This window comes from Lycium barbarum, chromosome 3, assembly GCF_019175385.1.
Source record: "Lycium barbarum isolate Lr01 chromosome 3, ASM1917538v2, whole genome shotgun sequence".
In the NCBI taxonomy this organism is placed as follows: domain Eukaryota; kingdom Viridiplantae; phylum Streptophyta; class Magnoliopsida; order Solanales; family Solanaceae; genus Lycium; species Lycium barbarum.
In genome coordinates this window covers 34,560,472-34,585,869 of record NC_083339.1, presented here as the reverse complement: position 1 = coordinate 34,585,869, position 25,398 = coordinate 34,560,472, and the positions used below count along the sequence as shown (strand labels likewise).

General features: G+C 35.8%; 1 long non-coding RNA gene across 13 annotated transcripts; it reads right to left on the bottom strand.

Annotated features, from left to right (window-relative positions):
- Window positions 1-13,050: 13,050 nt before the first annotated feature.
- LOC132630983 (uncharacterized) lies at window positions 13,051-23,231 on the bottom strand. Of its 13 annotated transcripts, XR_009578763.1 has the most exons (11): window positions 22,775-23,231; window positions 18,413-18,500; window positions 17,773-18,326; window positions 17,536-17,656; window positions 17,071-17,294; window positions 16,700-16,981; window positions 16,372-16,619; window positions 16,037-16,145; window positions 15,571-15,669; window positions 15,167-15,489; window positions 13,051-13,485 (listed from the first exon to the last, which is right to left on the bottom strand). It is a non-coding gene; the product is annotated as an uncharacterized LOC132630983 (long non-coding RNA). The 13 variants fall into 13 exon arrangements; XR_009578765.1 differs by lacking the exon at window positions 17,773-18,326 and having other exon boundaries at window positions 17,071-17,297; window positions 22,775-23,214; XR_009578768.1 differs by lacking the exons at window positions 17,773-18,326; window positions 18,413-18,500 and having other exon boundaries at window positions 15,167-15,266; window positions 15,357-15,489; window positions 22,775-23,210.
- Between the last annotated feature and the right edge of the window lie 2,167 nt (window positions 23,232-25,398).

Below are 25,398 nucleotides of genomic sequence, written 5' to 3'. Positions count from 1 at the left end.
CTCACTTCTTTGTACATGTTCAAAGCTTACGTATAGAAGTTGACATTTTGTTTTGCCAAGGCTCATGGTGAGGAGATTATAACATTCTTCTTATTATGCATATGATGGAATTTATGACTAATCTTATCCGGAACATGTATATCATTTTGGTCTTAGGGCCTGTTTGGCTTAACTTAAAAAAACAGCTTATAAGCGGAAAACAACTTATAAGCCAAAAAAAATAAGTTGGGGTACCCAACTTATTTTTTTGAGCTTATTTTAAGCACAAAATGACTTATAAGCTGACCAGCCAAACACTCAAAAAAGCTGAAAACAGATTATAAGCTAAGCTGTTTTCAGCAACTTATAAGCCAATCCAAACGGGCTCTTAAGCATGAATGAGGCTAGGATAATTTTAGTTTACGGTCATTAAATTTGGTCTTAATAAGAGATTGATGGACTTTAGTTTCCAAATATATAGTAATATAAGTTAGCAAAAAAAAAAAAAAAAGGTTTAATTTTGTTTTGGTAGAAAGTAAAGTTCTGTTGTTTTAAGTTTGGCTCAAAAGTTTGTTCATTGAATTTATGCCATGTCTTGAAAGCTTTATTGAAATTATTGAATAATTAAACGTTTGATAGTTTTGTTTTTATGTAGATATATAAAGTTTGGTCCGTTTGTTTGTTCTGATATAATACGAATAAAGCCATTTAGTCATTAGTTTTTTTTTTCTTTCCAAATATCAATATGTGAGAGATCGACCCGAAGAATGATTTGGGCCTAGATTAATTTTCAAAGGCCTAATTAATTAATTATAAGGGTGAGATGAGCGAGATGAGATGCAAATTTATTTCAAATCTCATTAGTAAGTCAGAAGTGCCAAGTTAATGCTTATCTTCTTCCCTACAATATATATTTATTATATTACATTTCCACTGTACATACTCGGTACATTATTCGTACTGACGTCCTTTCTTGTGGACGTTGCGTTCATGCCCGCAGGTGTAGACAGACGGACGAGGATCTTCCACAGTAGGCTGCTTTCAGGTACTAGTTTTGATTGGTGGGCTCCACTTCTTCCTGGAGCATTGCCGAGTCTGGGTTGTGTATGTATTTTGTGTTACGGGAATGTCGGGGGCCCTGTCCCGACTTATGTACTTCAGTCATGTTCATAGAGGCTTTGCAGACAGATTCCTGTATACAATTTAGTTATGTTTTGTCAGTGGATATGTTGGCATCGTGGGCCTATTGTACTTATACGTATGCATGATATTATGTTCATATTTTAGCCTCTTTGATCTTGTGTTGCCATTCGAGACATAGTGAGTGTAAGTTACAGCTTGGTTCGCTCGATTTTAGTAAGGTGTCGGGTGCCAGTCATGCCTTACCAAGGTTGGGGTGTGACAAAGTGGTATCAGAGCAGGTCTGTCCTAGGGTTGTTTGCAAGCCGTGTCTAGCAGAGTCTTATTTATGGTGTGTAGTGTTGTTACACCTCGGAAAATTTTCCGTTGATGCACAAGTGAATAGACTAGTGAAGAGCACGAGTATACGGTATTTCAATAAGTAAGAAATGACATTCGATGACCCTAGTTAAGATTTCAAAGATGTTCGAGATAGGGGAAGAAAATTTGCCAAGAGAAGGCAAGACATACGATAGGTATCGAAAAGGAATTATGAGTAACAAGTTAACGGGGATTTAATAATGCTTTGGAGAAGAGTTATAACATCCCTTAGATTATTAATGAGGTGATAAACAAGTGCTAAGAAGGTTCCATAAGGATTGGAGATCAAACGAGTCGACGAGAACAAACCTCGAAAAACTGGGGATTATACGGCCAAACATACTGGCCGTATAAAACATACTGGCCATATAAAACATACGGACCGTATGTTGGACCGTACAATCAGCCCAGATTGTCACCCCTCTCTGGACCAAATCTACGGCCAGATATACGGTCAGTATAATTTATACGGACCGTATGTTGGTCCGTAGAACTGGTCGGGACAGAATTTGGTGTATTTAATAAGGGATCCAAGTTTCATTTCATTTCATTTCCCTATCACACCCCTTCTCTCTAAAACATCTCTCTACATTTCTCCCACAAGAATTCAAGAGATATTAGTGATCAACAACATCAAACTAAGTGAATCAAGTGTAAGAAACCCATTAAAGATCATCCAAGTCAAGAAATCTCATTGGAGATGAACTAGGGTTTTGGCTCAAGTGAAGTATTTCCACCCAAAGCTTGTTCCTACAACATCTAAGGTAAGATTTATGGTATTTCCATGTTGTTTAAGGTATTTTAAAGTTGAAACACTTGGATTGTAGAAGGATATAGAAAAATGGGTCATGGATGTGGGAATAGTATCATTGTGAGTAATAGCTTGAATTGAGTCATGATTCTTGATGTGTTGTGATATGGATATGTTATAAATGACGTTAAGAACATGGGATAGACATTTTATATGAATGAATGTAATTGTGTGTTATGACCATGGATATGGATAATTGGAAGTGAATTGAGAGATATGAACAATGTGGATGAATAAAGACTACTGTTATGATATTGTGAATGTATTACTGACGTTTGGGAGTTGATTTACGATAGGGAGGGATGGAGTATAAATAAAGGAGACGCTGTGCATTTTCTCTAGCTTTAGTCATGTATGCTAGCTATCGGTTTTCTAATGATAGTATAACTCTAATGAAGGTAGAAACGTGAGCATTGAAGGAGAACGCGCAAGTGATAAAATAGTTGAACGGAAAGGTATGTAAGGCTAACCTTTCTTTCATAAGGCATGGTTCTTTGGCCAAATATCTACTCTTCTATGAGCCTATGACGCTCTCCAAATGATTCTATCCTCAAAAGGCTACAAAGCTTATAATTCTCGATATGTATTACGATTGTACTAAATTCCTCATATGACGAATAATCCTATAAGGACATATGTAATGAATAACGATAATGGTAATAACGATGATGATAACGGTGATAATAGTAATGATGCTAAAGATGCCTATGAGCTATTATGTATATGTGTCTATGTATGACTATTATGGAACCCCGAGCTTATAAGGCCGGGTAGAATATGTATATATTTATGTAACGCGCGCGCACCTCTGCAGTTGGGTATGGATAACCCTAAAGCCTTGGTAGGGCCAGGTATGTATAACCCTGAAGCCTTGGTAGGGCCAGGTATGTGTAACCCTGAAGCCTTGGTAGGGCCAGGTATGTGTAACCCTGAAGCCTTAGTTGGCCAAGTATGTATATGATATGGATATGTACATGATATGGATATGAGTATGAATACGGACATGATACAAATACAAATAAGAATGTGTGTAAGAATATGATTATGGATATGAATGTAAATGAGTACGTATATGAATATGGATACGGATACGGACGTATGTACACAGTAACGCACTAGAAATGGAAAGTCCCTATGAAAGGCAAGTAAGTGCTTATGACGTTGATACTACTATCTCCCATTTTATGCTATTTCTTATGTTGCTTATTATGCTTCTATATTGATATTGATATTGATCATGCTTTACATACTCAGTACATTCTTCGTACTGACGTCCTTTTGTTTGTGGACGCTACGTCATGCCCGCAGGTGGCCAGGGATACAGGCTTGATCCATAGCTATATTTTCTCAGGGACTACATAGCGGAGGTCCACTTCATTCGGAGCTATAGCTTTTTGGTATTGATTCTTTTGTGTACATATCTATGGTCATAGCGGGGTCCTGTCCCGCCTATATGATATGACATACTCTCCTTAGAGGCTCGTAGACATGTGTATATGGTTAGATGTGTTTGGCCTTGTCGGCCTATATTTCAGAGCCTCGTCGGCTTATGTACATTGATATGGGCATAGTTGCAAATGATGATATAAATGTATTGGTTGTCCAATGGTATTAGTATGATTGATGGATAGAATGTATGATTTTATATGTGGCTCACCTAGACGTAAATGTAAAGGTATGTTAAGAGGTGCCCGGGTGGGCTAGCACCGGGTGCCCGTCGCGGCCCTCCGGTTGGGTCGTGACAAGTGCACCACACCTATAAACAGGAGGCTGCAAGGCATTTAGGAAGATTTCCTTTCTTTCCTATCTTTGATCGTGCGATAGAACCACATATACACTTTGGCTAAGCATCAGAATCAGGAGCAGCTACCCTATGATAATACAGGTATATTTACTAGTTATGTGTGGTTAAAAAGTTATTATTACTTATGGTGGCCAGTGTGGTATTGTGTATTTTAGATTGCTGTGTCACAGGTTGGTAGTATTATAGTTACCGAGGAACCTCTGCAGAAATTTTCATAGAGATCCCTAAGAGTTTAACATTCGAGGACGAATGTTTTTAAAGAGAGGGGGGGGGGGGGGGGGGGGGGAATGTTACACCCCGTAGTTTTATATGTTGAGATTCGAGCTACCTTTCAGGAGGTATATGAGATTATGTGCGCTTATCTTATGATTGTGAGGGTTTAAGTTCATATAATAAGCTATAGAAGGATTGAAGGGCAAGTGAATCAAGGAAATTAAATTTGTTAAACTTTGAAGAAAATATGAGGGGCAATTTTGGCCCAACTTAGAGAAATAATATCTTTTGGCATATGAGGAGTTTTGAAGCAAAAAAAAAAAGCCTAAATTGAAGTTCATGCAGTCTAGTTTCCAACGCAACAAACCACTCGTCGATAGGACATCGAAGTAGAGAGTTACCCTGCGCGAACGCGACCAAAGGGCCGCGAATGCGAAGAGGAGCAGGGATTAACCCTTCGTGAACGCGACCCAAGTGAACGCGACCCTTTAATTTACCCCTCATTGTTCATCCAACTCACCCCTAATACTCTCCCAAATCCTCTGGAAAGTTCCCCCAACTTCCATCTTCTAAATTTTATAGTGAATCAAGTGAAATCTCGGGATTTAGGTCCGGATAGCATATAGTTGCGATTATAGTATCATTTTGTGGTGGATTTTGGCTTGGATTCAAAGTAGCTATTGAAGATATTGCGGTTCTGGCAAGAATAAGGTATGGATCTCTCTTTATTGATATTGATTTCAATTTATTTACGAAAATAGAGTTATTAAAGCGTCATATAACAGATTAGTTGGTTGAGAAATGGGGTAAACATTGTGTGGGACATCTTATGGAGTATATTGGTGTTAATAATATTGTTGTTGATGTTAGTATTGTGATTTCGGGCTAGGCATATAAACAGGGGAGATGTTGCCCGAATTTCGACAGATTCAAAATGGATGTAAATTAAAGGCTTAAGACAAGTGTATGATGGTGAGCCTAACAATAGTATGAATGGTTTTATATGTAGATTACGAGACTACCAGCGATCGTAAATAGATTGCAAGTTGGAAAGTCAAGAAGTGAGCTTCCAGGTATGTTAAGGCTAAACCCCCTTCTTTCTTAAGGCATGATCTTTGTTATGAACCTATATATGATATCCTCAATAACCCTATTTCTAAAATACCAAAGCTTATAGTTCTCGATGTTCTTGTGATATCATTGAACTTGTTTCATGTCTATTAATGTCATTCATTGATGTTGATGTTGATCTCACCTTATGATTTTGTTCCTTCAAGGTGAGATGTGTTCATGATGATGGTTCCATAATAATAGTCCAACGAGTTTAGGAACAGGTTCTTAAGGAATGTTTTATAAGACATGAATAGAGTGTTAGTAGAAGATCCCTAATGAGGTATTTAATGTTCGAAGAGAGGTCTATGTTGTATCTTAGGATTTGGTTATTGTCTAGTCAAGCGGGAAGAAGTACTAATGGCCTGAGCTGTGCTTATAAGTCTTATGTGATTATGTAGACCTTACGAGTTGTGTGATGACCATGAGAAGTGCATAGATATTACTTGTAGAAGTTTGGTTATGACGTCGATTATAATTACCACTGGTCTACGACCAGTCGGGCAGATGTTACCACCGGGCTACGACCGGTTGGGCGAATATGTGTTTACCACCATGCCGTAGCTAGTTGGGCAGTTATTACCACCGAGCTATGGCCAGTTGGGCAGTTACCACTGATCAGTCGGGCAATTGCGCTCTACCATCGGGCGATAATTGGATGGGCAGTTACCACTAGGCTATGATCGGTCGGGCAGTTATCACTGGTCAGTTGGGCAGAGAGATAGCACCAGAATGATATGTTAGTCAGGATTACAGTATGTATACAGATGTAGTTGAAGATATGAGAGTATGGAGAGATATGTATATGCTAGATTCTCATTAATAAGTCAGAAGTGCCAAGTTGATGCTTATCTTCTTCCCTGCATTATATATTTATTATATTACATTTCCGCCGTACATACTCGGTACTTTTGTAACACCTCGTGCATTCGAGCTAAGATTTAACTCGTAAGACGGGAGTATAATGAACCCAATTTGAGTAGTGTATAAATGGTGTTTGAAACCCAATCAAGACATGAGAAGAGTCCTTGAGCAAAGGAAATTCGGAAGCTACCCTACAGAGCGTGTTTTCAAGTGAGTTTGCACCAAATCTTAATTAAAATGAGTATAAGGAAAAATCTGTAAGGAATTTGGGAAAATTTCCTTCTTGAAAGTTGTAGATCTTTGAAATACCTTTCCAACTGTATTATGGAGGTCAAACAGACATCTGTACAAAAGGTTATGCCAGTTTTACTAAAACAGTGTTCTGTCGATTTACGGTGGAATCTACGGGCCGTAAAAATTATACGGGCCGTAGATTTGGGCAGTAAAACTGGTCCAGAAAGCCTAAATCACTGTAATTGATTTACGGTGGGATCTAAGGTCCGTAAAACTTTTACGGGACGTAAAATAGGGCGTAAAATGTGTCCGACAGCAATTTTAAAACTTCGTTTTAAGGCTTTTTCACTTCATTCTTCATACCCCCCAGCCCTAAAACGACCTTCTATTCTCTCCCATCATCAAGAACACCAAGGTAAGCCTATTATAATCATTCCAAGTCAATTCTAATACATATCCTTGTAATCTAAACAAGAAATAATCATTCCTAAACTAGGGTTTTCAAGAAAACTCATCTCAAGGTTCAAGAACTCAAGATTTTGGAAATCTTCTTCAAAGTTAAAGTATTTAATTCAAGTTTGGAGCATTACCAGGTATGTAGAGTTACTATCTACGTGTGGCAAAATCATTGTTCTTCCCCACGCCTCATAATCCATAAATTATTATTCTTTACAAAAACTAGGGTTTCTATACCATGCTCATGATAACCCTAAGTCCATGTCCATGATTATATTATGTATGAATTGTTATAATTCCATCATTGAGTTCTTAATATTTCTTTATGATTATTAAGAATCTGTCTGTAATCTATGAAAACCCCATATATCCCATTCCATGGGTTCATGCATGCTAGTTTATGATATATTATGCTATTTTCAAGAAAATACTATACATGTTTTACAAGTTCATGCAAGCAAGCTATAATTCATGATATCCATGTACAAGCAAGTTATATTCATGAAAACCATGGGCAGCAAGTGCCACTTATGTTACATGTTCATGTTTTTGGGAGTTGCTTTAATTACCGAGGAGGGCTTCAGATAGCCTGAAACTACGTAGCCACTGTAGGATGAGGATCGCTCCACCCATGTCCCGGACGATCTCTCATAATGGCTGGATCCTTTCATAATATTATTAACCTCATGTCCCTGGCAAGGTATGAGCGTTTTGCTGGTAGGACGCAAGTACCAAACCATGTTATCGGTTATATTTACTGCTCTTGCTCTCCCTACTCACGATACTTTACGCATGATATATATGTATATGTACTCATGTTCATGATCATGTTTTCAGTTTCAGTTCTTATCATGTTATTCCATGTCCCATGTTATTTCTTCAGTTGCTTTACATACCAGTACATTCAATGTGCTGACGTCCCCTTTTATTTGCCCGGAGGCCTGCATTTCACGATGCAGGTACTGATTTACAGGACGACACATCTGCTCAGTAGGACAGCATTCGTATCAGCTTATTGGTGAACCTCATCTCATTCGGGGTTTAGTCAACTCTTTATTTAATGATTAGCTATGCATCTAAGGTATGCTGGGGGCCTTGTCCCAGCGAGTATGTTTTCCATGTTCAGACTTATGTTAGAGGTTTCATAGACTAGACAAGTCAGTTATGTCATGTCACACTTTCGAAGTCGTATAGCCATTTTGGCTCATTCATGTTATTTCCGCACTCATGTTTAAAGAAGTATTATGACTTATTACATTTTGTAAAGGCTCATCATGCATTCACATTATATTCCGCTCATGTTATGCCTCATGATGATTCAGCAAGCCATGTGGTTCACTCGGTCACATGCAGTAAGGCACCGAGTGTCGTGTTTCGCCCAGGCCATGGTTCGGGGCGTGACAACTTTATTCGTACTGACGTCCTTTCTTGTGGACACTGTGTTCATGCCTGCAGGTTTAGACAGACGGGACGAGGATCTTCCACAGTAGGCTGCTTTCAGGTACTAGTTTTGATTGGTGGGCTCCACTTCTTCCTCGAGCATTGCCGAGTCTGGGCTGTGTATGTATTTTGTGTTAAGGGAATGTCGGGGGCCCTGTCCCGACTTATGTACTTCAGTCATGTTCATAGAGGCCCTGCCCTGCAGACAGATACAATTTAGTTATGTTTTGTCAATGGATATGTTGGCACGTGGGCCTATTTTACTTATACGTATGCATGATATTATATTCATATTTTAGCCTCTTTGATCTTGTGTTTCCATTCGAGACATAGTGAGTGTAAGTTACACCTTGGTTCGCTCGGTTCCCATAAGGCGCCGGGTGCCAGTCACGCCTTACCAAGGTTGGGGTGTGACAATTGTTCCCTGATTTTCTCCAACTTCTGCTCCCTTATTTCATCCACTTTTCTCTCCCCATTCAAAATTAAGATATATTGTTCTCTAATTTTCTCCAACTTTTACTAGAAAAGTCCATTCTAATCGTTAATTTTTATGTACAAAGTTCATACACCAGAAAATATATATGGATAATTTTTGTATGCAATATGTATAACTGTATAAATTCGTTATAATTTTTATATATGAAATATGTATAAAAATTGTATGTGTATTTTGATTATGATAAATTACATATAAATTGTATAAAATCTAATCATAGCATGTATAAATTTTTAGAAAATATGTATAATAAATTTATAATTGATACAGATTCCATACAAAGTTCATACTCCAGAAAATAAATATGTATAAATTTTTGTATGCAATATGTATAACTGTATTAATTCGTTATAATTTTTATGTGTATAAAAGTTGTATGTATATTTTGATTATGATAAAGTACATATAAATTGTATAAAATCTAATCAAAATATGTATAGATTATGAGAAAGTATATATGTATAATAAGTTTTCTGATTGATACAAATCAGATTCCATACACATTTCATACACATATCGGTTTTTAACAGTTTTAAGACTAATTCATATCGAATTTATTCGCATTTCATACACGCCGTGCCGCATATATCTAAAAATGATATATAGCAGATTCCATACACATTTCATACATATATTAGTTTTCAACATTTTTGAAAACTACAGTTTATATAATTTGTACAGATTTCAAACACATAATGATCACACATATCTCAAAACGATACAAACCAATTTTTACATACAATTAATACATAGGTCAACAATCAAAAATACTTTGTAATATTGGTTTGAAAATCTATACTAGGAGAGAACATGAATTTTAGGTCTGGAAATGGTGTCTATCAAAGAGAGGGGGAGAGAGAGAGAGAGAGATTTTTAAAAAGAAGAAGAAGTTGATGGGTAACTTCCTAAAAATAAGCTCACAATTAAAATCAGATTATCTTCCTTAAAAAAAGCCCAAAATCGTGGGCATCCATTAAGCTCAAATCTGATATACTTTGTAATTTTGTTGGTATGTTTTGTAAATAAGGAAAAGTAATCTTATGTTTTGTAATATAGAGTCTTAAGTAGTATTATTAGGTCATTTAAGGAGGGGTAAAAACATTTGTGAGGAAGCGAGATGGGTTGCGAATGACTTCAAGATCCGTTGTTAAAAGAAATACTCGAAAGAGAGTTTGTTAGGTTACGACCCGAATCAAAAGAATTTAGAAGTTAATTAATCAATTTAAGTGATAATTCATGATGAAGTCGGAAAGCGCTGCTGTAACAGCCCAGCCCACTAGTGACATTGTCCCCTTTGGGCCTAGGCCCGCACGACTTTAAAACGCGTCACTAGGAGGTAAGGCATGCTTACTTATATACCCAACACCTCTCCTGTGTTATGCCAATATGGGATTTTCCTCCTAAGCTGGGGTGTCACATACACCCCCTCTTATGGACTCAGCGTCCTCGCTGAGGTTTGCCCCACCGCATGGGATTTGCCTAGACTCAGCTCTGAGGTTTGCCCCGCCTACCCGGGATTTGCCTAAATTCAGTTGAACTCTAGCCCCCCATCGACAAGGCTGACACAAGAGTGGCTCTGATACCATTTGTAACAGCCCAGCCCATTAGTGATATTGTCCGCTTTGGGCCTAGGCCCGCACGGCTTTAAAACACGTCACTAGGAGGTAAGACATGCTTACTTATATACCCAGCACCTCTCCTGTGTTATGCCGATGTGGGATTTTCCTCCTAAGCTGGGGTGTCACAGCTGCTACCGATAAATCGTTTCTATAAAATTTACTTACAAATATTCAAAGCCGTATTAATTGGGACGGATAGGCTTTAAGTGCGTTAGATGCTTATTTAGGCACGGAAGCCGGAACGACCCATAAAGGCCTCAAAAGCCGCGAGATCCAAATTAAAATTTGTGGTAAGACTGGAAAGCGCTGCAACCAGTACACCATACATTAATAAGATAAAATAAGTATTAAAGCGAACAAAAGGGCATAATCATTCAAGGGCTCATATGCATAATCTTTATCCAAAAATTAGTTACGCCAAATATTAGTCAATAAAAGCGACCGTGCTAAAATCACGGTACTCGGGGAATGCCTAACACCTTCTCCCCGGTCAACAGAATTTCTCACTCGGACTTTTATTTTCGCAGACCAAAATAAAAGAGTCATTTCCTTTTGATTAGGGATTCATAAGGTGACTTGGAATACCAAAACTCAATTCCAAGTGGCGACTCTGTAAAAATAATTAATCCTTATTCAAAACCATCACTTCAAATGGAAAAACCCTTTAATAATAAAACTCGTGTCCTTCGGGGCGCAAAAACAGGGGTGTGACATTAGTTACTACATGAATTAATATGTTCAGACCGTGATCTGCGACATGTCGAGAGTCGTTACATGAGAAAAAAATGATTCAGGGTGGGGGGGGGGGGGGGGGGGGGGGTCATAATCAGAAGTTCGGGTTTAATTATATGGCTGGGTTGGATCTATACGTATTGGTTGGGTAATTAAATTCACATTGGGTGTACCGGGATTGATCATACACTGCCATGTGGCTTTTTATAAAGCCTCATCTAGTTAACCAATAGTTTTAGGGCTATTTTTAAGCCAAAAATAACATTGAGGGTATTTTTGGTCTAATAAATGGAAGGAGGGTATTTTTTCTTTTTAGACAAACTCAATAGGTTAAGGGCATTTTTAAGCAAAAAAATAACTTTGAGAAATTTTTTGATCCAATAGGTGGAAGGAAGGTATCCTTGAGCCAAATTCAATATTTAGAAGCATTTTTGGCCTTTTCCGTTACTTGATATATAAATGACAAGTTTGAAATAGTAAGTACGTATGCTTCTGAAAATCAAACAGTGACAACAAAATTCATAATGCTATTCAACATGGCATTTATTTCACTTGTACAATTTTTTGTTTAAGACAACTGTTTAACAAGTCAACTTTCCCTTCTTAACTTAGGGTAAAGAAAAAGTCAATTGACAATTCCACACACGAGTTAAAGGATAAATTTATTTATCTTATAGTTTGTGATCAATATTCCAAATGGAAAGTCATTTAATTAATGTGAAGATAAAACTTATAAATTTTTTATATATCATTTACTCGTATTTCTTCTCTACTTTATTTCTGTAATACAAGTCGATTCAACTTTTCTGATAATTGTCATTGTGTTATATTCTATTTATACATTGTCAAATGCATGTTATCTTATGTAAAGTTTCCGATTATTTTGACGACTTTAAAAATCTCACATCTTATTTAATGGTAAAATAAGAAAAAAAAAATTCCACGTCCTAAGTTGATGTTAATGTCCATATGAAGATATGAGTATGTTGGATGTGAGTTTGAGTTGTTGATAAACATGAGTGTTATTATTTTAATTTTATACACACACATATATATGTATGTGTGTGGGTATCCATTTATATTTGCTCTTGAAAATAATATTTATAAATTAAGGAAAGAGAAAATACATAAAATTCCTCCAAACTTTTCCGAAAAGTTCACTTTAACACTGTAACTTTACAGGCCATTTTTCACCCCCTTATTTTCATTTCAAGTGAATTTAATACCTCCTCAAAAGTACCGGACCACACTAGTGGTGGGAAGTGTTCTACACACACCTCCATGTGTCAAAAATTCATTTTTTTTTTTTAATTTCTTAAAATTATTTCTAAAAAATCAAATTTCTTTATTGGGGAAAACTCACTACAAGAAAAATGACCAATAGCGAAGGGAAATATGGTTCCTAATAACGACCAGATTTTTCTGGTCGTCGCTCGTCGCAATAGCCTCCGCTGCTAAAGCCAATTAACGTCCGGAAAAGTGACCTTGTCCTTAATGATTGTTAGCAACCAGGTCCATTCTGGTCTCTAAATACCTTTTAGGGACCATGTTTCTGGTCCCTAGCTGATGGCTTTAAGGCATAGTATCTGGTCCCTAAACACTTTTAGGGAGAAATATTCTGGTCCCTAATTAAAAATGTGCAACTAATTTTTCTGGTGCCAGAAACATTTAAGGACGAGTAATCTGGTCGTTAAAGATACTTATGACCTGGTCCCTATAAATCTTTGTCAAATAACTCTTAATCAATTAATTCTACAAATCATATTCAATTTGCAACTAAAAAATTAGATCATGACAGGATAATATAATGATGAACCTGTGGAGCATTTGATAACATATACTTCCTCCGTTTCAATTTATGTGAACCCATTTAACTGGGCACGACATTTAAAAAAGAGAGAAGACTTTTGAAACTTGTGGTTAAAAATAAATCTTCAATATTTGTGTGGCTGTAAATCATTTATAAAGTGAATTTGTTTCTAAATTAGGAAAGAAGTCATTCATTTTCGCACAGACTAAAAAAGAAATAGGTTCACATAAATTGAAACAGAGGGAGTATATAGAGAAATTAATTACAAAAAAGGATCAACATCAGTTGCTGGCACTGTACAACCACAACGTAAGCTATTGTAAAATATAAAATTTGTCCAACATTCCTAGCAAAATGATAGTCAAATAGTTGTACGTCCTCAAAAACTTGGTTCATGTGAACTCCAGTATCCAGAACCTGTAAAAAGTATCAAGAGATTTTCTTTAGAAAAAAGTATGAAAATCGACTAGACAATTGGATAAATAATTTTCTATAACTTTACTCTAACAATAATTTAAGAATTATGACAAGAACAAGCCCTACTCAATAAGTGTGAAATGAAAAATGAGGTCCAACTCAAGTACTGAACCCCATAATTGACCTTTCATTGGATTCAGAGAACAAGGAAATCAGGAAAAAAGGATAAAACTTGATCTCGAATTTTTTCCACCAGTATTGCAGATAATAGATGCCCAATTACAAAGTTAAGAGATTGGAAATGGTCCATGAATTCTTTTGTCTAAGGACTTCTGAGATTGAAGATGGTCCATACTGATGCAACATTGTCTAAAGATTTACAAGATAAAGTCTATCAATTTAGAAGAAGCAAAATTTCTCTGAGAATTCTTTTGTTTTTTTAGCTTTAGAGGTCTTTCTTAATTAATCCTTGTTTGTCTTCTTAATTATTCCTAAATCCTAAATCCTAAATCTCTCTCAATAAGATTCATTTATATAACTCAATGAGTTAAACATGTATGTCTGTAGTTCTTTTAAAAACTGTTTTTCGAAATGGTTGTTTGAAGCCTCTAAGGTTGAAGGTTTTCTTTTAAAAGAAATTTTCTTCTTCCACTCAGCGAATAACTTGCAAGCTTTTAAAACACTACCACTGTTTAAGCAGTTCCCTTTTAGCACAATCTGTTTTGCAAAGAACATCCAAATGTGGTTTCGATGTGAAAAAGAAAAAGTGACATCCAAAAGTGGTTTCAATGTGGAAAAGAAAAAGTGGTTCAAACGACTCCTTGATACGTATTCTGAGGGAAATAGATTAATCAATTTAATTCCTACCCATATCAAACCATGTCCACTGCAAAAATATTTAACTAAAACCACAAATCACCAAACAACAGAAAAAATAAAACTACTAAAGAAAATGATGCTCAAATTGAAGTTCCATTTCAAATATATCCACGCAATTTTCAGTAAATGGTATCGATTTTTAACAAATCATAAGAAATAATCATTTCCTTCATAGTTCCTACTTTTAATGCAAAGTTTCATAATGACAAGATCTCTCATATATATATATTCTATTTCTAATAAACAGAGCATACTAGATTCGACTAGATGGAACGAAGGCAAAAGCGCTTTCATTTTTGACACCCCATTTATGTTTCTATGTGAATTAATTCCATTTGAACCTCAAAGTGGATTTTTTGTGGCGTTCGAGCACTATAGCAGAGTATTACTGTTACAGGAGAAAGCAGGGCAATTTCATGTTGCCTGAAAAGAACAGGATTTTTACATGGTCATTAAACACTTTAAACTCCATGTTAAATTCCTACAGTTGCTTGAAAAGAAGCTTTTTTTAATAAGGAACCTACAGTTGCTTGAAAAGATCTTTTTTTTTTTATAAGGAACCCGTACGGTTGCTTTAGTTTAGATAACTTTAAGCCTATAAGCTGCAGCAGCCTTCAAATTATCAGGTCAAATGAACATTTAGTTCTAGTTAACAGCAGCAACAAGCAACAAAATCAACAAAAGATAACACATTTTGAGATAACACCAGCAAATCAACAATCAGTTCTTATCACTGTTTTAAGAGCGCAAAAACAAAAATCAATAAAAAAAAAAATGAAGTTCTGGGTAAGCTGTTACTAACCTGGGTATATTCAATCTTCTCCTGAAATAGGTGATGTCGGAGGCTGAACAATTTGAGTGTTGAGCTAATACCAGTTCTTTTAATTGCTTCATCTCATTTTCTACGTTTGACAATCGATCCTTCAAAGAATTATTTTCCTCTTGAGTTGAACGTAGTTCTGACAATAATTCAGTCTTTGAGGAAGTCCTACCTTTCAAATCCTTTGCCTTTACTCCACCCCCAAAGCCAAATACATGGCTACAAGTCTGGGGTCCAAAGCATTTTTCTACAATCTCTATGCTCGGAAGAGAAGGTTCGAACGACATCAATTCTTGAATTTGAGCCTAACGAAGTATATATATAGATTTCTGTTAGAATCCATAATATAACTAAAGTAAGGTACATGTTCAGTTGATGAAACTCACATGTTTTTTGATTGTTTCAGAATCGACAAGTGTGTTATTCTTCTGGCGAGTATCAAAGAAAACAGTTGCCAAATCTGGTGGTTTGCCATATTTTTTGCCCTTTACATCAAAGTAAAAGATGTCAAATAATGCCTCGTCAATATAATTTTTTTTTTTTTTATGGTAACACCTTCTGATAAATAATCTCTCTAATTGGCTGTCTACTAATATGATGAAACATCTTCAACTTAGCTCTATTTGCTGCATTCCTACTGCTTCTCGACTATTTTGTGTAACAATATTAAATCCAAATGTTATAAATAAATTCTCAATTAAAATATCATAGTAAGAAAATAATGAAATCTTGTGATTAGATATCATGTCAAACCTGAAAATTTCTGAAGAAAAATGTTCTTTAAACAACCACTCCATTATTTCTTGTCTACCCCTTCCGGTAGATTCTTAAGAGCCTCTTGGATTGACTTACCCTTTACATACTTTGCATGCAATCCACCTCTCCATTTGTTCCATAATTCTTTCATCCATGCCAAGATGTGATCGCGATTAATGTTCATGTCATCACTCTCAAATTTATCCTGCAGTAAGTCAAACTTAGGTTGAGCTCCAATATGTGATTAAATTAGCACAGAAAAAAGTCAACTTTCTAACACTAGGGTCTTGAGGTATTTTTGCAGTGTGGTCTTCAGAAAAAATATGGCAAAAACATATTGTCTGAAGCAGCCAGTTCTAGCAAGATAGTGGACAAAAATGGTAAGAAAAGAGGAAACAGAGAAAGAGAAAAAGAATAATCCATCTAATTACCGCAACTGCTGCCCACATGTGATTTAACTTTTCTTCTTTAATGTCATCCCATGATGATACTCCTAATGGACACATATTACGATCACGAACTAATTTCTCCAAGTGCCTCGTAAATAGACTGCTATTCTTTCCAAATGTTCGATTATTGTAAAATGTGACTTTCAGCTTTTTTCCCACTTCCAGTGATGCAACTTCTTTGCACTTGTTACTTCCTCAAACTTTTCTTACCTTTTTAGTAGTACATGAACCTACATTTGCACAATTTAGAAATGTTAGAACTATTGTATAAATAATAAACTTATGATCAAATAGATTTGAGAAAACATACTTGGTTCAACTGTTTGGGTGGATTGCACAACTTGATTAGTAGATGGAGAAAAAGGAACATCAGTTTGCATATGCTCTTTCTCCGGAACCAAAGGGTTTCTATTCGTCATTCGCATTCCTTTTGTAGTAGACACGGTAGAATCTGATCTATTACTGTTAGAAGGTGTTGGCATACTTTGACTAGCATAAAGAGCACTCTTATAGGAAGATCCCCCTTCATTTCCAGACACCCCGAAAGCGCCCATAGATCTTAGCCCTCGATCCTTTCCCTTCGCTATATCTCCTAGTACAAGAAAATCATATTAGTAAAAAAAATTAACGTTAAAATTCAGTTGTACAAATAAATAACATGATAGATTTGAGAAACTATACTTGGTTCAAATGTTTGGGTGGATTGCACAACTTGATTAGCAGATGGAGAAAACAGAACATTAGTTTGCATATGCTCTTTCTCAAGAATCAAGGGATTTTTATTCATCGTTCCCAGTCCTTTTCCTGTAGACATGCTATTTTATGGAAGGATCCCACCTCATTTCCATATACCTTTAAAGAGTACATAGGTCTAAGTCCTTGCCTTCGTCCCTTTGCTGAAGCATCTACTTCAAGGAAATCATAATAACAAACACTTTAGTATTAAAATTCAGTTCTACAAATTAATAAGATAATAAATTTAAGAACCATACGTGGTTCAACTGTTTGGGTGTATTGCATTACTTGATCAGTACATGGAGAAAATGGAATATCAGTTTGTAATCCTTGAACAACACACTTAGTAGAATCTAATCGTGTTGGCATACTTTTACTAGCACAAAGAGCACTCTGTAGATATGATCCCACCTTATTACCAGAAACCCCTATAGATGTAATCCTTCGCCCTCGTCCCTTCCCTATAGCATCCGGTGCAGCCTTCACAGTGGATCTCACCTCATTTTCAGGCTTTAATGGTTTCATATTAAACCTGCAAAAAACCAAAAGGAAAAAATTAGGACATTATAAACACCATGTGCTAACCGAAAACTCATGTAAACAAAATGTATAACAATGAGTATGCTAATGCATAAAGAGATACTTCACCTCATCCATTCTTCTTCGTTTATTTTGTGTAGGATTTTCTAAACCTACAACATCATCATCCATTTGTTGCACAACCTCATAGGTATCATGAGGTTGCATCTTTCTCACTACACGCCAACATTTATTGGAATTATCACTAGCATTAAATTCTTGAGATGCTTGGTCCGCTAATATCAAAGGCTCATTTGTTTTCAAAAATCGCCCCCAATTAACACTTACCAAGCCATATTCATCTTTTTTAACTCCTTTTGTTTTATGATACACATCAAACCAATTACATCGAAATTAAATCACTCTTCGACCAACGAATTGCAATTCAAGAACATCAGTTAATATCCCATAGTAATCAATATTCTCACTTTGTTTATCAGTTTCACCAACAACAACCACGCCACAATTTTGAGTACGTAACTGTTTATCATAATCCTCTACATGATATCTATATCCATTAACGAGGTAGCCATTAAAATGTGTCACATATTTGGTAGGACCACGTGAAAGTTCGAGCAGATTTTGGATAATCTACTATCATCTCCTTTATGCAATTCTGCAACCTTTCAACAAGATAAAGTTGATTAATTCGGAATGAGTAATACAACACAACATTAATTGCCAAATTTTATGCGTATATATTACTCACCCTAACTTTAAACCATTCAATAAATTGTTTATTCCATTCATCATCAGACAAGTGTTGAGTAGCATCCACATGAATTTGTGCAAACCCTCTACAAATTTGAGGTGAAACCCAAATGTCATACAAAAATTGAAATAATTGTAAACGAAACAAAGAGAATGAAATGAAATGAAAGAAAAATTTCAAACTCTAGAAATTGTACAACTTCTTCACAATTCTTCAATATGTATATATGTGCTTGATCCAATTCATTTGCTTCAACGTCATCATTTTTCTAGCTCCCAAAGTTTTTCCAAATTTACAAAACAGAGATGAACCTTAATCTGATTCTTGTAAACCACCATCATAATTTCTTTCTGACCGATTAAACTTTGTGTCAATTGTATGCAGATACCTTGAACACAAGGTCATACATTCATTTGCAAGGTATCCTTCTGCAATAGAACCTTCTGGACAAGCCCTATTGCCGATGAGAGATTTCAAAAATTATAACTATCACTCTATAGGATACATCCACCGATACTGAATTGATCCAGCAAGCCTAGCTTCATTAGCTAAATGAATAGGCAAGTGCACAATTACATCAAAAAATGAAGGAGGGGAGACTTTTTCTAGCTTGCAAAGAGTTATAGGAATTTGAGCTTCAATTTGTTCCTAGTCATCCATCCTTAACACCTTAGCTCCAAGCGCATTGAAAAATAAAGATAACTCAATAAGAGGCTCACACACTTCTTTCGACAACATACCACGTAGTGCAAGAGGGAGTAAATGTTGTAGAATAACATGGCAATCATGACTCTTTAAGCCAGAAATCTTGTGATCTTTAAAGTTCACACATTGAGAAACATTAGATGAAAATCCATCCGGGACCTTTAAATTTTTAAAGAAAAGGTAGAAGTTGTGCTTTTCTTGGGGAGATTATGTGTAAGGTGCAATTGGAACTTCATAGTTTTCTCCTTTTTTGATGGGATGCAACTCTGGCCTGATGTTCATTTGTTGCAAATCTAGTCGAGATTAATGGTATCCTTGGTCTTTCTTGCAACATTCATGCAACAACAACAACATACCCAGTTGGATCCCACAACGTGAGGTCTGGGGAACATTCATGATCGTTCCCAAAATGTTATCACTTATGTTTTTCTCGATATGCATAACATCCAAATTATGTCGCAACAAGAATGATTTCCAATATGGAAGTTAAAAAAAATACTCCTCTTATTCTGGTTATCCTTCCGTTTATCATGTGATATCTTGATCCTTTTCTTTGGATCCTTTGTTAACTAGCCCTTCAAGATCTTGCACTTGATTAAGTATCTCAATGCCAGAACACATTTTTGGTGGGAGCCTTAGCTCTTTTGTGCCATCAAATGACTCATTATCGTTCCTCCATCTGTGATTACGAGGAAGGTAACGTCAATGGCCCATAAAACACTAAAAACACTATTTCTTACCATGAGCCAATCTTATTGAAGAAGTGTCTTTGTTGCAACAAGGGCATGTCAATTTCCCTTTTGTACTCCATCCAGACAAATTTCCATATGCTGGAAAGTCATTGATGGTCCATAACAAAGAAGCTTGCAACTTAAAATTCTGTATAGTTGCTGCATCAAAGGTCTCACTACCAACTTCCCATAACTCCTTCAATTCATCTATCAAATGTTGAAGATATACGTCAATTGCATCTCCACGACAAACTGAACCAGGAATCAACATTGACATAATGAAATTTTCTTGTTTCGTGCACAGCCAAGGTGGTAAATTATAAAGAATAAGTACCACGCGCCAAATGCTATGTTAGGTTTTTGAATTCCTAAATGGCTGAAATCCATCACTAGCAAGTCCAAGTCGAATATTACGAGTCTCGGCCGCAAAAGAGGGTTGAAGTTCATCAAATGATTTGCATGCCATTGAATCTGCCGGATGCCTCATTATTCCATCACCAACTCCTTTATCATGATGCCATGTCATCAAAGAAGATGTCTTGGTTGACATAAACAACCTTTGAAGCCTAGGCTTTAACGGAAAATAGCGTAAAGTCTTTGATGCTATCTTTTTACCTTTTTTATTCTCTGGTTCCCCATTATGTTCATCTAATTTCCATCTGGACGCACCATAAATTTTACAGGATTCAAGTAAGTTATCCTCCTTCCAGTATAACATGCAATCATTTTGTACAAGCATCAATCTTGTGGTAGGAAAGCCCAAGATTCTGAACTACCTTCTTTGCCTCATAATATGACTTTGGCAAATTCGCTCCATCAGGCAACAACTCATCCTTTAACATTTTTAGTAACATTGTAAATGAATCATTGCTCTAGTGACCCATACTTTTATTTAAAGCCATTTAATCACCGTGGAAACTTTGAAATTTTTGAACTTTGGTATAATGGCTTCTCAAAATCCCTCAATAGGCTATAAAATTTTTTGGCTTCAACATTTGGTTCCTCTTCAAGTAAACCATCAGAACCATCATCTGCAGTGCCTCCATCATGATTAGGATATAAATTTCTCAAAATTTCTTGTACTTCATCCTCACTTTCATACTCTTCTGCTTCACTATCATCTTCATCTTTACATTCTGATTGTGGCTCACCTAAAACTTCCCCATGGTGATACCAAAAAGTATAATTTTGATTTATACCATATACTTTCAAATGTGACTCGACTGTTTCTCGCGTTCCTAATGTTGTGTTACAACATTTGACACATGGACATCGTATTTCATACAATTGTCCAATTTTTCTTAAAGCATAATCCAAGAACTTAAACACCCCGATTGAGTAGGCTTCATCAAGCCGATTATCAACAAGGTGCATCCATTGCTTACATGGTGCCATAACCTTAGAAGGTATATAAAAATTAGATTTAAAAGAAAAGGATAACAAAAAACATATATTACCCCTATTCAACTAATGCACACAAAAGAAAATAATATCCATTTTAGCTGACCAATTTTAGTTCATGAACCACATTGTAGATGGAAACTAAACATATTGATTATCAAGTTTCTTTCTTTTATAACTCGTTTTCTTGTTTAACTACAACCACCTTTCTGACAACAACAACAATAACAGACAAAAGTATAAAAAATAAAAATAAAAAAAAGGTACAATTACAGTAGCGATTTAAGATTAGAGAAAGGCAGAAGAGTAAAAAGAAATTATATAGTAGCAGTGATAAAATATGTAACAAACATAAAAGAATAAGAATAAGAAGAAGAAGAGCAACGACAACAGAGGAGAAGAAGAAGAGTAGCTCGAAATTTACCAAACGCTTTAGTGTACAAAACACAAAATTGAAAACAAACACTTAATGGCAGATCACTCGAACATCCACACCATAGTCTTATGCCATATTAATTAAAAGATAAATAGAAAAAGAAGAAAGTATACTAGAAAAGACTTAAAGTTTCAGTAAACCTATTTTTCATTATCTATATTTGAAACCTAACTATACAAGACTTAGAGTCTCAGTTTACAAGCACAACCATTCTCAGCATCTTGATAAGTTAAACTCTTCTTAGACTACAATGAAATGCTATAGCTACATTCATGAAGAAGCTAGTAAAACAAGGTTTAGAAGCCACAAGTTGAGCACAATACTAACTCTTTTTTAAGTTCCATTTATCATTCTTAAAAGAAGTTAAGAGCAGGATCATCAACTTATATGCCTATAAATAGAAAATGCAACATCAACCGAAATATGAAAGACATCCATTACATGTTACGTGCACAGGTCATCGACCATTTTTTAGACAACTTCTATAATGGACATTGGACAATAGAATAATTATGCATATAAATTCATGACTACAACAGTGGCAAGCAGCAGTAGCTAAAGCTCAAATATGTAAACTTTACTTCAAAAAAACTTAAGAATTCCATATCCCAATTCATAGTTAAAATAAAAAGTTTGAATCTCAAAATCTGAAAGATGCTATATAAATTGGGACTGAGGTAGTAATTAATAAAAAATAACCCAAAATATTCACATTTTCATTTTTGGTTAAGATTGAGTTGACCCAAAAGAAAATTGAAGTTCCTGAAAATCCCCATCTCAGCATATGCACAAAAAACCCCATTAGCACCTGAGAGTCAAAGCTGTAAGATTATACAACTAAAATTCTAAACCCCAAATTATTAACCAAGAACAATTTTTTTTTTTCATTCAATTAGTTACCTAAGAACATTTCTTTTTTCATTCTAAACCCCCAACTAGTAACCAAAAAAATGATATAAACAAATTTATGACAGTATTCAAACCACTAGAGATACAAACACTTGCGAAATTTTAAGAAATAATTGTAGAAACCCCAGTAACAAAAAGTGTCCAACACCAATTAGAAGGGCCAGAAATTAAGCTTACCAGAAAGAAGTAGACTCCAGCAGCTATCAATCAAGAAGAAGAACTTTGAAATCTCAAATTGATTTTAGCTGGGTTTAGGTCTTCAGGGATTCTACAGAGAGAGAGGGCAAAGTTTTTGTTTCCCTCCTTTAGCAATTGGGATTCTTCAGGGATTTTGGAGAGAGAGAGATAAGGAATTTTTTGATTTGGTGAAATTTTTAGTGCGACCCGCGTATAAATTTTATTACTAGCGATTGGCTCTCTATGCCCTTCATTTCATTAAAAACTAAAAATGCGTATTAGAGACCTGAAAATAATATCATCCCTGTAAGTGTACCATTAGGGACCATATTTTATATTTGTCGCTAAATCTTGATCGCTAATAACCCTTTTTCTTGTAGTGCGGTACTCTTTCTCACTTAACTCTCCTCTCTCTAGATCGACATGATGTCGCGACCCAAAATCCCAAATGGCTGTGAGGGCACCTATCCTAACCCATAGGTGAACCCAAATGAAAAGCAAGCCACAAATTATAAATTTAAGTGCGGAAATTAAAGGAAAACAGCCAAACATACCCAATATGCCTTAATTACATAAATATGAACAAGTCTAAGTCAAAATCCCTTCCTAAGACCTAGAAGTCATAAGTACAAGAGCTACTAATCCAAAATACAAGTCTTAAATTACTGCATAACACTGTTCGAAATGGAGAAAAACAAAAAATAAAGATAGGAAAGAAGTCTGATGCTGTGGGACCATCGTCAGCTTACCCTAGACACTAAATTATGCCTTCGCGATCAGTAGAATCTCGACCTCTACTCGTACCCATATCCGAACCTACACACAAAAGGTGCAGCAAGTGTAGAGCGAGTACGAAAAGCACATGTACACAGCAACATCGTTGATCGACCCTAAACTATAGCGATGACGAGGGTTGGTACTTCTGATACTCACTTCCTTGCTTTGTTAGTGACAAGATATAAAATTTTTATACATTTAAGCAAATAAGCTTAGATAGTCCACGTTTCAATCAAGTCCTAAAGCTTCGTACTTTCAGATCATAATCATAAGGCTTAGCCCTTTCCAATTACAGTCTTGAAGCTTTTCCCATTTACAATCATAAAGCTTAGTCCTTTCCAATTATAGTAATAAAGATTCAACCTTTTCAACGATCCGGACAAGCATGTCATGAAAACAAGTCAATCAAGTAAAAATGGTATGAAATGCAAATGAAATGTATTCAATGCAATAGCCATATGCAACGACATACACACGCTCCTACGGTAGGTTTCACGTGACCCATAAGGACTCATGAGGTCCATATTCCCACCCGGAATACCAGATCTCCTAGATCACGTCGGGTAGCAGCCAATAGGAAAATAACATCATCATCACTGCGTCCAAGTACCATATCCAATATTCAACATCTAAGGCCTCTTTCTCGTATCTCATCAATTAGATGCTAATAATAACATGAATGAATGTAATGGATATGCGTACACCATGCAAATGCATATTATCAATTCAATATCAAGAACATATATCCTCCTTCATAATTTAGACAATATATGGAGTTATGAATGTAAGTTAATTCAATATTCACAAGTATTAATTAAACATGGCCATCATAGCTTAAATAAGCAACAACCACACCAACCTAGTTGATTTATCCACAACCTTCAAGGCCCGAAGGCTAAACACATAATCTTCATCACATTGCATGATTCTTTCATATTTTAGTTACCCATAAAGTTACATTGATACCTGCATAAGTGCTCGTCACCTCACAACTACGGGCCCCCAATTCCCCGTTACACCCTTTAATTATATTTACCAACACATAACACTATATAAAGAGTCTAGTAAGTCTCAACTTGCCTTAGATTTGAAGTCACATAGCTCATGAACAGATTGCCCTTCGTCAATGCCTTCAAGCGAAGATTAAGCCTTCCGAAAGCTCTACCGCGTCTAAATTTTTCAAATGAGTTCATTCTAGTCAAAATAGTATTCTACGAGGTTAGACGAGTCCAAAGATACCCATATTGCTATATTTTAGTTCGGAACCAAAAAAACAAACCTAAAAAGGTAACCCTGAGTCCACAAGGGAAAAAGTGAAATTTTATTGCAAAATCGATTTACCATAACCTATAGAGTCTAAATCCAGAGAATGACTCAAATAAGACTTCAATTCTATTCCAATTTGAAGAAATTCAAATTTTAACTTAGAGCTTTAAAATTCCAAAAATGTGACCCCGAACTCCGGCTACCAAATTAGAATTTTCCTTTCAAAATAGTTTGCCCCCGACTCAAAGAACTTAAATCCAGAAAATCCAGTCAAAAAGACTCCAACTTGAACTTCAATTTCTTATTTTCCCCAAAACTCCAACCTCGAGTAAAACCCCCCAATTTTCCAACACCCAATCATGAAATCAACTCTAAATAATGTAAGAAATCTATGAAGTACCATGAAATAAGGTTTAGATTCTTACCCCCAAGCAAGTACGAGAAGAATGCCTTGAAATCACCTCAATTCGAGCTCCTATACTTGTGAGCCAAAGTCCTGAAACAAGTATGAAAAAACGCAGCAGCCGTCTGACCCCAAAATCTGATGCTTGATGGTCACGAAATTCACCTTTGACAAGCCC